At 34.0% G+C, this 14,101-nt stretch overlaps 1 protein-coding gene and 1 long non-coding RNA gene across 3 annotated transcripts in view; both read left to right on the top strand.

Moving 5' to 3' along the window:
* CEP128 (centrosomal protein 128) overlaps positions 1-14,101 on the top strand; it is a 453,164-nt gene that overhangs the window by 273,001 nt on the left and 166,062 nt on the right. The window lies entirely within an intron of this gene.
* On the top strand, positions 252-12,961 carry LOC125963441 (uncharacterized). Its single transcript, XR_007475429.1, has 4 exons — positions 252-292; positions 6,211-6,276; positions 9,045-9,080; positions 11,330-12,961. It is a non-coding gene; the product is annotated as an uncharacterized LOC125963441 (long non-coding RNA).

The raw sequence follows: 14,101 nt of genomic DNA, 5'->3' as shown, positions 1-14,101 counted from the left end.
GAGACGTGGATGGACCTAGAGACTGTCATACAGAGTGAAGTAAGTCAGAAAAACAAATATCGTATATTAACGCATGTATGTGGAATCTAGAAAAATGGTACAGATGAACCTGTTTGCAAGGCAGAAATACAGACCATTACAGTTTCTTGATGAATATTTTGGGATAATTATGTTTGCTGATAAAAATTCTACCTTATGATTCCTTCATCTTTAACTCTTGGTCTTTTTTTTTTTTTTTCCCACCCATTTGAAGTCTGCCCTCAAAAGGATTTGATATAATACAGACTTGATGGTAAGAAACTGTATAGATTAAGTTATTATAATTATAATAAAATATATTAAAATTATCTGATATAGTCATTCCAAAACTTTATGAAGCAAGGATATCCTCACTTGTTTTCCTACAGAAATAGAGATAGAATAATAATTCCATTATTGTTTCTAAACCACCGTTAGGAAATATTTCCAACATTTTAATACTCTTCTATTTGCTGTCATCAACTAATAGGAAGTTGAATGGGAGATTGGGGATGGATTCCCGTGAGCTTCCTGTGTGATGCCTTAATCTGATCAGGGAACAATCAGGGAAACAAAATGAAACAAACATGAAAGTTTGTTCAGTACAGAAACATTAGGTTTCTGGGTTTGAGAACTATTATTACAAAGAGCTTCTTGCTAAAGTTGATGCTATTTGTTAAGTCGTAGTAGCGAGTGTTGATTTCATTTATTTTTGTTAATGGATATAGAATAAATAGGCTAGTGAATAACTGAATTTATGCATTCTTTGTACTTGTTGGCAAGGCTATTTTTACAATGAGAACAACGTAGCAGAGAGCAGAGAATTAAGGTCAGTATGGAGTCTGGACCAGTCCAGGTGAAATCATTAAGCATAAGGATTGGAAAAAATTAGAGACCTCAAGAAGTTACTGATCATCTAGAAACATTTTTTGTTTTAAATAAAGTTAATATAATATTTAATACTTGTTCTAATCATTGTAGAGTTTGGAGAAGCATGCATTTTGGTAGAGGGTAAATATTTAAGGATGAGGTTAAATTGAAATACTGGCAAGTCTGTATTTTATAAAAGCTCTGACAGACAACTAGACATAGATAATAAGACAGAGACTTGATCTGTCTGTCTTATCTGTCTATTAAAAGTCAAGCCAGAATAAAGTAAAGCAACTATTAGAAAGAAAGAAAGGAGGCAAATAATTGGTTTAAGGTTTTTCATACAGCGATTTATAAAAAATCTTATTAATTCCAAGTCTATATATATTATATCTGTCACCTGAAAAAATATCTGTTATGTATTTAGTTTTTTTAAAGAATGTGGTGTGTCATCAGGCATTCCATGGTCAGATGTTCATTTTCAAGCATGAGTTAGAGTTTCATTTCTGGGGAGAGTTCACTCTTACTTTTTAGCTTCTAACTGGTTAACCTCATACTTATTTAGAGTCTTTCTTTTTTTTTTTTTTTTTTTTGGACTGTAGTTAGAACATTTTGGCTTAAGCATTGTAAAAGCGTTTTTGATATTTTTGATAGACGATGTTTTACATGAAAGTAGCATTTGAGTTATCTCCTTTCACAGCAGGATTACATATTATCCTCAATGATTGCATCCAAGAAAAAAGTGGTGGAGAGTCTGAATCTACTGTATACATGCTGTTCTATTTTCGTTTTAATTGAAATGGGGCTCTCAGGTCAACTGTGGGAATCCATGCTAACTGATGGGCAGTTCTTCATGACTGCAGCTGCTGTGTAATTTTCCCTTAAGCATATATATCTCTTAAAGAGTAACTGTCCATGTTGAAAATAGAGGGTGGATAGTAGTTGACAAACAGCCTTAAGCCAAGAAAATCAGAAAAATATAGGTTAGCTCATCCTAGCTTTCTGTATTAGGGACTCTACTATATAATTCCAAAATGTATGAAAGATGTCTCTTAAAAACATTTGAGCAGCCAAACATTTTCCTTGCTAAAGCTCCTAAATTATTTGTTGTGTTAATGCCAGTCTAATACCCCAATTACAGTGAAGGTTTTGTGGTTTTAATATATTGTGAGATAAATAATACTGCTCTGTTTTTCTTTTGATATATAGCTATATCTTTATCTTTCCATTAGGCTCAGCCACACTTAAGCAAGTTGTGCATTTCCTGTAATGTAGATTGTTACCTGAGGAAGAATACTTTTTCCTTTAAGTATGCAAAGGGTTCTGTTTCTTGTGTAACTGAAGCGACTTCCTTAAATTGTTATTTTAGTTTTTTTGAGCTAAATAACATTACTTTCTTTCACTCTTTGTTGTCTACTTTTGGTTAAACTTACTTTCTTTTGATTAAAACCACCTGGGTGGGAGAATTGCTTTCTAGCTCTTTTTAAGGTTAATATGTCTATAAATAAGGAACAGATTATCAACAGAGAAGCAGCAGAAAAATACACATGAACACACACGTGCTCCAAGTTGAAGAAAGGTTGAAGTACACTCTTTATAGGTAATTTAATATTAAAACTACTTCATATATAAAAGTCTTATCTTAGGGCTTCCCTGGTGGCGCAGTGGGCTTCCCTGGTGGCGCAGTGGTTGAGAGTCCGCCTGCCGATGCAGGGGATACGGGTTCGTGCCCCGGGTCTGGGAGGATCCCACGTGCTGCGGAGCGCCTGGGCCCGTGAGCCATGGCCGCTGAGCCTGGGCGTCCGGAGCCTGTGCTCCGCAATGGGGGAGGCCACAGCAGTGAGAGGCCCACGTACCGCAAAAAAAAAAAAAAAAAAAAAAAAAGTCTTATCTTAGATATAGTGCTTTTCCAGTTTGGCTCCCAGAGGTCTCGAATATGAGGTCACTATCATTTTAATACAAAAGACAAAGAAGGAGTATAAGAAAGGAGTATTTTAGACTCATTTCACTCACAAATGTAAATGTAAATACCTAATATCGTATGAAAAAGATAATATGTAATGGTTAAGTTAGCTTTGTCCCAGACTCCAAAGACAGTTTAATATTAGAAAATCTATAAATTCCACTTACCACATTAAAGGATTAAATGAGAAAAACCACATGATCATTATCAGTAGTTGTAGGAAAAAAAGTATTTGATTAAGTTTGACGCAGATTCATATTAAAAAATTTTCTTAGTAAATTAGAGGACTTTTTAAACCTGATATAAAATATCTACCAAAATATTCCTTAAAAACAACATTTAAAATAGGAAGATACTTAAAAAACAGGTGTAAGGAACAATAGTCATTATCACCACTTCCATTCAACCTTTTATTAGTATGAGCTGCTAGCCAGTGCCATAAAGTAAGGTAAAGAATTATGCAGTAAGGATAGGAAAGTAGGAAATAAAGCTGTCATGATTTGTAGATAATCTGACTGTTAAAAGAAAAAGAATCTACAGAAAAATTATTACTAATGATAGAAGAAATTAACAAGTGTCTGGATATAAAATTCAATATGTAGAATCAATTACATTTCTATTTACTAACAGTGAGCAATTAGAAAACATAGTTTTAAAGATTCTGTTTACAAAAGCAGCACAATGATAATGCACTTTGGAATATATCTATGAAAAGATGTGTAAGATGTTCACATGCATATTATAAAACTACTGAAATACTTTGAATGATAAATGATGAAATATATCATGTTTATGAATAGGAAAACTTTATATCATAAATATCTTCAATCCTTTCCAAATTGACCTATAGATTTGGTGATATTAATTCTAATTAAAATACCAAAGTGCTTTTTATATAACTTGATAAGTTGATACTAAAATGTTTAAGGATATGTAAGTGAACAAATGTAGCTTAGAGAAATTCTGAAGCAAACAAGTATGGGATCTAATCCTAATACATGCCAAAGCTTAATGTGAAGCTATAGTAGTCAAGACTTGTGTGGTATGAGTTCAAGGATAGACAATTCAGTAGCAATCTCAGCAACAGAGGAAAAGAAGAATATATATATGCATGAAACTTTGAAATATGACAGTTTACATGAAACTTTAGGGGGAAATGAAGGAGTATTCAGTAAATGTGATAGGGAAAAATGGTTGCTCCATATAATAAAAATTTTTAAAGTATCCCTTATTCATTGACAGTTTTGGCAGTCTTAAATACTTCTTTTCATCAAAGGATACTTAAAAAAAAAAAATAGGGCTTCCCTGGTGGCGCAGTGGTTGAGAGTCCGCCTGCCGATGCAGGGGACACAGGTTCGTGCCCCGGTCTGGGAAGATCCCACATGCCGCGGAGCGGCTGGGACAGTGAGCCATGGCCGCTGAGCTTGCGCGTCCGGAGCCTGTGCTCCGCAACGGGAGAGGCCACACAGTGAGAGGCCCGCGTACAGCCAAAAAAAAAAAAAAAAGAAAAGAAATAAACTACAGATTAAAAGATATTCTAAAATTTTACCTACTAAGGATTAATATCAAGAATAAATGAACTAAAAATCAATAAGAAAAAGAAAATCAAAATGGGCAAAAAACATGAATAAATATTTAATAGAAGAAAGACATAGGTTCAATAAACAGGAAGAAATAATGAGGTAACTGCAGGTTACTAATTCAATAAAATCCCATTTTCTCTCATTTAGCATACATTTAAATCTAACAATATCAAAGGTTGGAAAGGATATGGGTCACCAGTATCTTATGAGTTGTCGGTGTAATATAAGTTAGTATAACCTCTCAATAAAAATTTGTATTCCCTTATAAAGTTGAACAGTCACATGCTGTGCGTTCTAGTAATATTACTCCAGAGTATTTACTCAAGAGAACCTCTTACATATATATAACAAGTGGTATGTCTAAGAGTATGTTTAAGATCCTGTAAGGGAGCAGGAAAGTGTAAAAAGGAGTGGGAGTGATTATGAGACTATAACAGAATGGCGGTAATTAATGGTTTCATTAAGCTAGAATGCGATTTCCATTTGAACCTTACAACAGCTCTGTACTTTAAACAAGATGTAAGTATTATGCTACACATAATAGTATCTTTATGGATTAATTGAGAATTTGTATATTATTTTCATGCAGTAGAACAAGGTGTCTGGGTCTCTTTATAGGGGAAAATATGAAATAAGCTTCTCTAGTGGTTAAGCCAATGTGACTGTTTTACCGTACTGTCTTCTCTATAATAAAGGAAGCTCAGTGCCAGAATATATGGTTGAAATAAAATAAAGCAAGTTGGTATGAACTGTACCTCTTTTATTCTGTCTCATTCACACATGTACTGTTATACATATATATTCAGTATATCACACATACATTTTTGAGACATATTTTTTTCTTCATTTGAAACTGTAGAATTTTCCAAGACTCAATAAAGACATTTTCTTATAAAGAGAAGAAAATTAAGCTCTTGAACATTTTCTTTTCCCTGTTCCAAAATACATTTTGCATTTGACTGAATATTTTCAGAACCTCCCAATCCATTTTATAGAAATAATGCGATATGTCACAGACTTTGAGTGCTGCAGGATCACTTCTTGGTGAGCAGAAGTAGAAAATATTTATAAAGATATAATATCTAAAATATCTGTAATAATGATGATAATGATGATGGTGAATAATTACAGGAATAATTATTACCATAATAACATTATTCATGACTGCTGGCTATTCAGTAAGCATAGTATTAATTGCTTTTAGTAATCCTTTTAAATGTCTTTTGATTTAGGGACTTCCCTGCTGGTCCAGTGGTTAAGACTCTGTGCTTCCACTGTACACTGTAGGGGGCATGGGTTCCATCCCTGTGTCTGGGAACTAAGCCATGTGGCATGGCCAAAAAAAAAAAAGGTCCTTTGATTTAGATACTGTTATCCTTTTAAGTTCAGATATCACACAATTGATATGGGTCAAAGCTAGGGCTGGAATCCAGGTTTTCTGATTAAAATCTTTCAGCCCTTTATCAGTTCTCTATACCAAAAACGTATACATTTTTAAAAGTGGCATAAAAAATAGAACGAATATTTAAGAAACTTTCTAAAAAAATCTTTTGTCTAGGAAAAGAAAGGTAAATGGACTTCTTTTTCATAATCCTATTTATATAATTGTTTTATTTTCTCTGCTGAGTTGCTTCAAAATTTGCCAGTCAGAAGCATTGTCTATTTCCTATAAAGGACAAGTGATTCAAAATCCTTTATTATTTTTGCTGTGAAGATAGCATTTTCTTGGATTTATTAATTAATTTGGGGGAGTTTATGGAAGCTTATCTTTTCTAGAGTTCTGATGCTTAAAAAAAAAGAAAAGAAAAAAAGGCATACATATCTTCTTCAGGAAAACCAAAGGTAGGCCAGAATTATATGTTGTAAGCAGTTTTACATTTCTGTATGTATTATTCCTTTGCTTTAATGCATTTAAAAAATGCTTATCAGTTCATTAATGAAACAATAGTTTTAGTGAGACAAGAAATGCTGATATATTTCTTTTAATGAATATCCTGGCTTTCTTTGTGCAAACAACCACCACAAAGTGTTCCTTTATGATTTCAGAATGGAGGTGTTTTAAAATGATTTATAATTATGTAAATCTTTTACTAGAATGGTAATTTTAAAATTTTGCTAAGACTATAAATTTCCTTTTTATTGTTAATTGCGGGCCTAACATAGATTTCAGGGGAAAAAAATACCCTGAATATGAGACGTGCTATTATATAGATCATACTATACATAAACGTTTGCCTGTCTTTTCTAAGATTTCTAACAATTACACTTTCTTTTTTTAAACCTTGAATATCTTAGAGACAAAAGTTTAGAAGCTTGAGCTTTAGAACAAATTATTCTGAGAGGATAAAGACAGGAATTAAATTGCCACTGATAGCTTTCACTTACTTTTACCAACTTCAGTGGAATAATTATGCAGAAAAGTGTTATCTTTTGATTTTGCTTAGTTTTCATGTGATATAATATTCTTCCCAATGCTATAGTATTTTCTGAATTAGAAAATAACATTATTGAATTAGAAAGCATAAGCTGTTCTTATGAAATGAAACTGATTTCGAGGTCAAAGAAATTTTAGAAAAAAATGGGAAAATAAACCATATTACAGATGGGCATTTGATGGGCACAAATACATATCTGTAAATGACAATGGAAAACAAGAGGCAAAGGAAAGTATTAAAAACATTGGAGCTTGGTTCAAAATTATGGCTCCGCACATCCCCAACCCCCTATGCTTTGTAGCTAAATACTTTACCTTAAAAAACTTAGCTATATTGGATTTGTTTGTTTGATTGCTGGTTATCTTTGTAGTTCCTTTTTATAGAAACTAATTTCAAGAAGTATTTTAGTATACTGACTCTAGTATTAGCAATTCTGTGACATTATTTGTTTTAAAAAGATTTTTCTGTTCATGTTTAGTACACTTTTGTTGCTTAATAAGTATCTCAAAATTTAATACTGTCAAGTTAATTTCACAGAACAAGAGACGACTACTATGCTTCTTGTGAGGATATTTTAAACAATAGTTTTTCCTAGTGTAAATTTCTTTTTTATAATAAATTGTATAGATTTGTTGGTTTTACAGCCAGTAACTAGCTTATATATATATTCTATTGATATTGCCAGAAAAATAGGCCTAGAAATCTGTAATTTATAATTGGCGGGCCACTGGGCCTCAAGGTCAGTTTATATGTCATCTCTTTGGTGTAAATCTCTGTTTTTGCTTTTACGAAATTGGAATTGTGAAAGTTGCTTTTAAACATCAAGAACCTGTCAGTTTTGATATGTGAGGATAATTTTTTTTTTTTTTTTTTTTTTTTTTGCGGTACGCGGGCCTCTCACTGCTGTGGCCTCTCCCGTTGCGGAGCACAGGCTCCGGACGCGCAGGCTCAGTGGCCATGGCTCACGGGCCCAGCCGCTCCGCGGCATGGAGGATCTTCCCGGACCGGGGCACGAACCCGTGTCCCCTGCATTGGCAGGCGGACTCTCAACCACTGCACCACCAGGGAAGCCCAGGATAATTTTGAAGATGTAAAATTCTCCCTAACCTGTCCCCTCTGCACTTTCCCCAAAACGCAAGAAGGAGAAAACTGATTACTATATATAGACAATACAATAAGGATATCAGTGATTTGTGAACAGTAAACCATAAAGCAACATCCCCTATAATCAATCAGTCCTTCTCCGTGGTTCATTAAAGTAAAGCATCCAATTTGCCCAGCTTGCAAAAAGAGTGGTGAATTTCAATTCTAACTGTTCACATGTCTAAACTCGTTTTAGTTTGTTATCAGTCAATTCCCTGTTTAGTTCTCTTTATTTCCCATAACTTGTCTTTGTTACAGAAAGGGGATTTTATCTTATTTATAAGGTGTAGAAAAGGACTATGCTTCCTGTTTTCACTGTAGAGGCAGTGATTGTCTTGTGTTGTGGCTTAGCATGACACAAGGTTTGAGAATGACTGCATTGATCTTAGGTTTAGTTTGGATACTCTTCTCCGGAAGTCTGCCTTATGATATTTTTATTAATGATGAGCCATATGTAACTAACTGATGGAGAAGTCTGTCAAAGAATGTGGCATTTGTGACTGTCTGATACCCGCAGTACTTTACCTGTAATCCAAGGCTGTTTAATCACGGAGCAGTGGTTTGTAGTTCTCATGTGTTATTTTAATTCAAAAATAATCAGCTTATAAATCTGTTTACCTTTATCTCCCTAGTGGAAATATTTAGCATTCTAACTTTCAGTGTGTTATATTTAATAACTTACCATCTGATAACATGCTGGGTGTCATCGTCTATGACAAACTCCTCTTCTCCTTCTGGATCTCTGTTTGATCTGATTATCTACAACATCCTAAGGAGCCACCAAATGCTTATAGTCGTTCCTCTGACAACCTCTTGGTTTAAGTAAGGATTCTTTGATTTAGTAAAATTTAAAAGTAAGAAGGTAAAAGCAACTGAATGTGATATGGCTCAAGATAACTTATGCCTCGAGATAATCATTGAATCAAATTTATATGAAAAGGCAAGTATAGAATCTTTCTCACATAAAAACCTTTGTAAATAAAAAACCTTTGTAAATAATACTTTTAAGAGTTATATTATTTTTTTAAATAGTGATGGATCTTTATCAAAATGAACTGAAAGTTGGAGGTGAGTTAGGTACCAGCAACTGATAAATGAAGTGTGACGGCTTTAGGTTTTAAAAATATTGATCTGTTATAATATCGCTGAATATCTGGAATTTTAGTTCTGTCTCACATTTGCAGGTTAGAAACGCTGAAACATTTAGTCCTGTGCCCTTTTATTAACCTCTCAGTGAAATTGGATAATCATGTTGCGATAGCTGTGTTCTTCCAAATTTTCTAACTCTTTTTTAACATACTTTTTATTAGTAGAAATCCAAGTACCAGGAAGCAGTCAAACCAGTAAGAACCTTGGGAGAGAGAGTAAACCAGAGTTATGTTTCTATATTTAAAAGCAGCATCAAGATGATTTCTTTTTCCTCAAAAAACTAAGCCTCCAACAATACAATACGAGTATTGTAGCACAGAATACCAGAATATAGTTTACAATTTTTCTGGAGTGAGATCTATAAATATAATAGCATTGGCCACATTAATTAGATATACATTTATTTTCAGTTGATTATTTCCAAATTCTTGTCTTTAAAAATTTCCTGATCTCCTCAGACTTCTAACAGATGTCTAGAAAGTGTATGTTCATCTAGTCTTAAGCTTCCAATTGCCACTTTGAAGATAATGTTGTTTTCCCTTAAAACTGTTTACAACTCAGGGTACTTAGAAATATTAGTAATTTGTTGTGATAATTTCTTTTCATTATATTTAAGATACAATGAGCAGCCAGATTTTTTTTTCTGGATTTGTTTTTTTTTTATATTGGAGCTAGTAAAGCTTTAATTTTTTAGATTTTTATTATAGTAAAGTTGGAACAAAATCAGTAATTGAATTCAATTGATCATCTCAGTCTTCACAAAATACATCCTAAATAAGCACCAGCCTTTAAATAATCAACAAATGTTATTCCACCAAAGATATTGGTCAAGCCAGGGTTGCAGTTCTTTAGCGAAGGAGACGGTGGTTTTTTTTGTAAATTTATTTATTTATTTATGTTTGGCTGCGTTGGGTCTTCATTGCTGCACGTAGGCTTTCTCTAGTTGCGGCGAGCGGGGGCTACTCTTTGTTGCGGTGCACGAGCTTCTCATTGCATTGGCTTCTCTAGTTGCAGAGCACAGCCTGTAGGTGCTCGGGCTTCAGTAGTTGTGGCATGTGGGCTCAGTAGTTGTGGCTCGTGGGCTCTAAAGCGCAGGCTCAGTAATTGTGGCGCTCGGGCTTAGTTGCTCCGCGGCATGTGAGATCTCCCCAGACCAGGGCTCGAACCCATGTCCCCTGCACTGGCAGGTGGATTCGTAACCACTGTGCCACCAGGGAAGTCCCAGAGAGGTTTAAAATAAAGTTATAGTCACATCCTGTATTTTCTTCATATATAAATTATACTTGAACCTCTCAGAACATTTTTCTCGTACTTTACTCAAGTACTATAAATTTTGCTAATAATTTAAAATGTGTTTGCAGTAAATCAAATGTCTTGCCCTTTCAGAACATTTTTAAAGGTCTGCCAAAATAAAATGACAATGTATTAGAGAACTCACAAGTGTTACAGTGACAGAAAAGCTTAACACACACTGTCTCAATTAATAAGGAACTTCCTTTGCCCATGTGTATTAGTTTGCAAGGGCTACCATAACAAAGTACCGCAGACTGGGTAACTTAAACAATAGCAATTTATTTTATCACAGTTCTGGAGGCAAGAAATCCAAGATTAAGGTGCCGACAGGGTTGGTTGGTTACATTCTGAGATGTTTCCCATACTTGTGGAGGCCATATGCTCCCTCTTCTCTCTCCTTCTGTCTTCATGCTTTTCCCTCTCTGTGTATACTAATCCCTTCTTTTCCCTCTCTGTGTATACTAATCTCTTCTTTTACAGACACCAGTCATATTGCATTAGGACCCACCCTAGTGACCTCTTTTTACCTTAACCACCTCTTTTATTTATTTATTTTGGTCAAGCCACGTGGCTTGTGGGATTTTAGTTCCTCAACTAGGGGTCAGCCTGGGCCCTTGGCAGTACTAACCCCTTGACCACCAGGGAATTACCTACCTTAACCACCTCTTTAAAGGACCTATCTCCAAATTCACTTACGTTCTGAGGTACTGGGGGTTAACTTCATCATAATGAATTTGGGGGGGAACACAGTTCAGCTCATACCAGAAGGTATGAGACTTTCACAGATACTTAGGCCTCCTATCTTTCAATGTTAAATTTTTCTGCTTTATTTTTTTTCTTTAATCAGACTTGACAAATAATTTTTCATTTTTTAGTCTTAAAAAAAGAAAAACAGCTTTGGGTTTTACTGATTTACTCTACTGTGACGTTTAAAGAAGTTAGTTGATGCCTCTATAACTAATTACTATGCCTTCCCAAATCCACTGTTCTTTCTGAGAAGAGAGAACCTAGAGGTAACCACTATTTGAACTTGGTGTTTATCATTCCTAAACATATTATGTCCTTTTATTACTACATATTGTCTATCAACAAAATATATATACTATTGATTATAGATTTTTAAGCTTTATACAGATGACTTTTCCACATAATAATCAAATTTTTAATTTTTACTCTGTTGACCATATACTGTAGGGTTTTTTTTAATTAATTAATTTATTTTTGGCTGCATTGGGTCTCTTGCTGTGTGCGGGCTTTCTCTAGTTGCGGCAAGCGGGGGCTACTCTTCGTTGCGGTGTGCAGGCTTCTCATTGTGGTAGCTTCTCTTTTTGCGGAGCACAGGCTCTAGGTGTGCAGGCTTCAGTAGTTGTGGCAGGCGGGCTCAGTAGTTATGGCTCGCGGGCTCTAGAGCACAGCCTCAGTAGTTGTGGTGCACGGGCTTAGTTGCTCCGCGGCATGTGGGATCTTCCCGGACCAGGGCTCGATCCCATGTCCCCTGCACTGGCGGGTGGATTCTTAACCACTGTGCCACCAGGGAAGTCCTATACTGTAGTTTTACTTCATTTTAACTGCAGTTATACCATCATTCATTTTTAGAGTTATTTCAGTAACCTTTGATTACTCACTTACTGCCTTCAATGATTATGCATTTATTGAGGCTTTCTATTTCTTTTTTAAGCCAATTATCATAAAGTTGGTTATAGTACTCTCTTAATAGTTTAAGAAACTCAACTACATTTCTAACTGGCATGTACTTTTTTTCTAACAATTTTTTTTATTTTTCTTTTTTACCATTATCAATTTCTGATCAGTTGATTAGCATTTTTCCCTTTCTGAGAGAAATTTTGGTATTCTTGTCCCTTTATCTTTTTTCATTATCTGTATCATTAATTTCTGCCCTTATATTTATTATTTCACTCCTTTTACTCTCTCAATATTTATTCTGTTTTTTCTTTTTCTAGTTTCTTAAGGAGAATATTTAAACTAACTTATTTCCAGTATTTTAAATTAATGCATTAAAGTAATACATTTATTTATGTTTAGTTGTATTCCCTGAGTTTTGATATGTGGTGCTTTCATTGCTGTTCATTTATAAATATTTTATAATTTCCATTATGAATTACATAGGAGTACAACTTGATTTTTCAGTCCCTCAAATTTTTGTTTTTGTTTCACTACATTTCCAATGCCAATTTTAAATTTAATTGCAGTATTATCAGATAACTGGTGTTTTTAATATTTGTCCCTTGAAATTTATTGAAACTTCCTTTATATCCCAATGCCTGTCATACTTTTGTATTTCATGTATATTTAAAATATATATATGCGTATATCATTTCTGTTTGTAGTGTAAGAATTTTGTATATATCTAATGATTTAGCTTATTAGTTTTGTTGTTAGACTCTTTTCTGGTTTTTTCTTAATTCATTTATGATAGAGTATGTTAAAATCTCAAATAAAATCTTGGATAGGCATGCGGAAGCTTTTAACAGTCACAATTTTCCTGTTTTCCGCAGTGGCTGCACCAATTTGCATTCCCACCAACAATGCACAAGTGTTCCGTTTTCCCCACATCCTTGCCAACACTGTTGTTTCTAGTCTTTTTGATAATAGCCAGTCTAACAGGTATGAGTTGTTATCTCATTGTGGTTTTGATCTGCACTTCCATGATGATTACTGATGTTTAGCATCTTTTCATGTACCTATTGCCTCTCTGTATGTCTTTTTTTTAAAAAATTTTTATCTTTTATTGGGGTATAGTTGATTAACAGTGTTGTATTACAGGTGTACAGCAAAGTGATTCAGTTATATATATACATAGATCTATTCTTATTCAATTTCTTTTCCCATTTATGTTATTACAGAATATTGAGCTGAGTTCCCTGTGCTATACAGTAGGTCCTTGTTGGTTATCTATTTTAAATATAACAGTGTGTACAGATGAATGGATAAAGAAGAAGTGGTACATATATACAATGGAATATTACTCAGCCATTAAAAAGAATGAAATAATGCCATTTGCAGCAACATGGATGGACCTGGAGATTATCATACTAAGTGAAGTAAGACAGAGAAAGACAAATATCATGTGATATTGCTTATATGCAGAATCTGAAAAAAATGATACAAATGAACTTATTTACAAAACAGAAACAGACTCATTGACTTAGAGAATGAGCTTATGGTTACGAGGGGGAAGAGTGAGGGGAGGGATAGATTGGGAGTTTGGGATTGACATGTACACGCTGTTTGTCTTCTTTGGAAAAATGTCTGTTTAGATTTTCTGCCCATTTTTAAATTAGATTGTTTTTCTGATAGTTATATGAGTTCTTTATATATTTTGGATATTAGCCTCATATGAGATATATAATTTGCAAGTATTTTCTCCCATTCAGTAGGTTGCCTTTGCATTTTGTTGATGATTTCCTTTACTGTGCAGAAGCTTTTTAGTTTGATATCATTCCACTTGTTTATTGTTGCTTTTGCTTTTAGTGTCATATTCAAAGAAATCATCACTAAGACCTATGTCAAGGAGCTTTCTGTCTGTGTTTTCTTGTAGGAGTTTTATGGCTTCAGGTATTATATTTACATCTTAATACATTTTGAGTTACTTTCTGTGTATTATGTAAGATAATGGACAAGTGTTT

The sequence above is a fragment of the Orcinus orca genome, chromosome 2 (assembly GCF_937001465.1).
Source record: "Orcinus orca chromosome 2, mOrcOrc1.1, whole genome shotgun sequence".
NCBI classification, from domain to species: domain Eukaryota; kingdom Metazoa; phylum Chordata; class Mammalia; order Artiodactyla; family Delphinidae; genus Orcinus; species Orcinus orca.
Note: the sequence above shows the minus strand (reverse complement) of the source record. Positions and strands in the feature narration are given on the sequence as shown.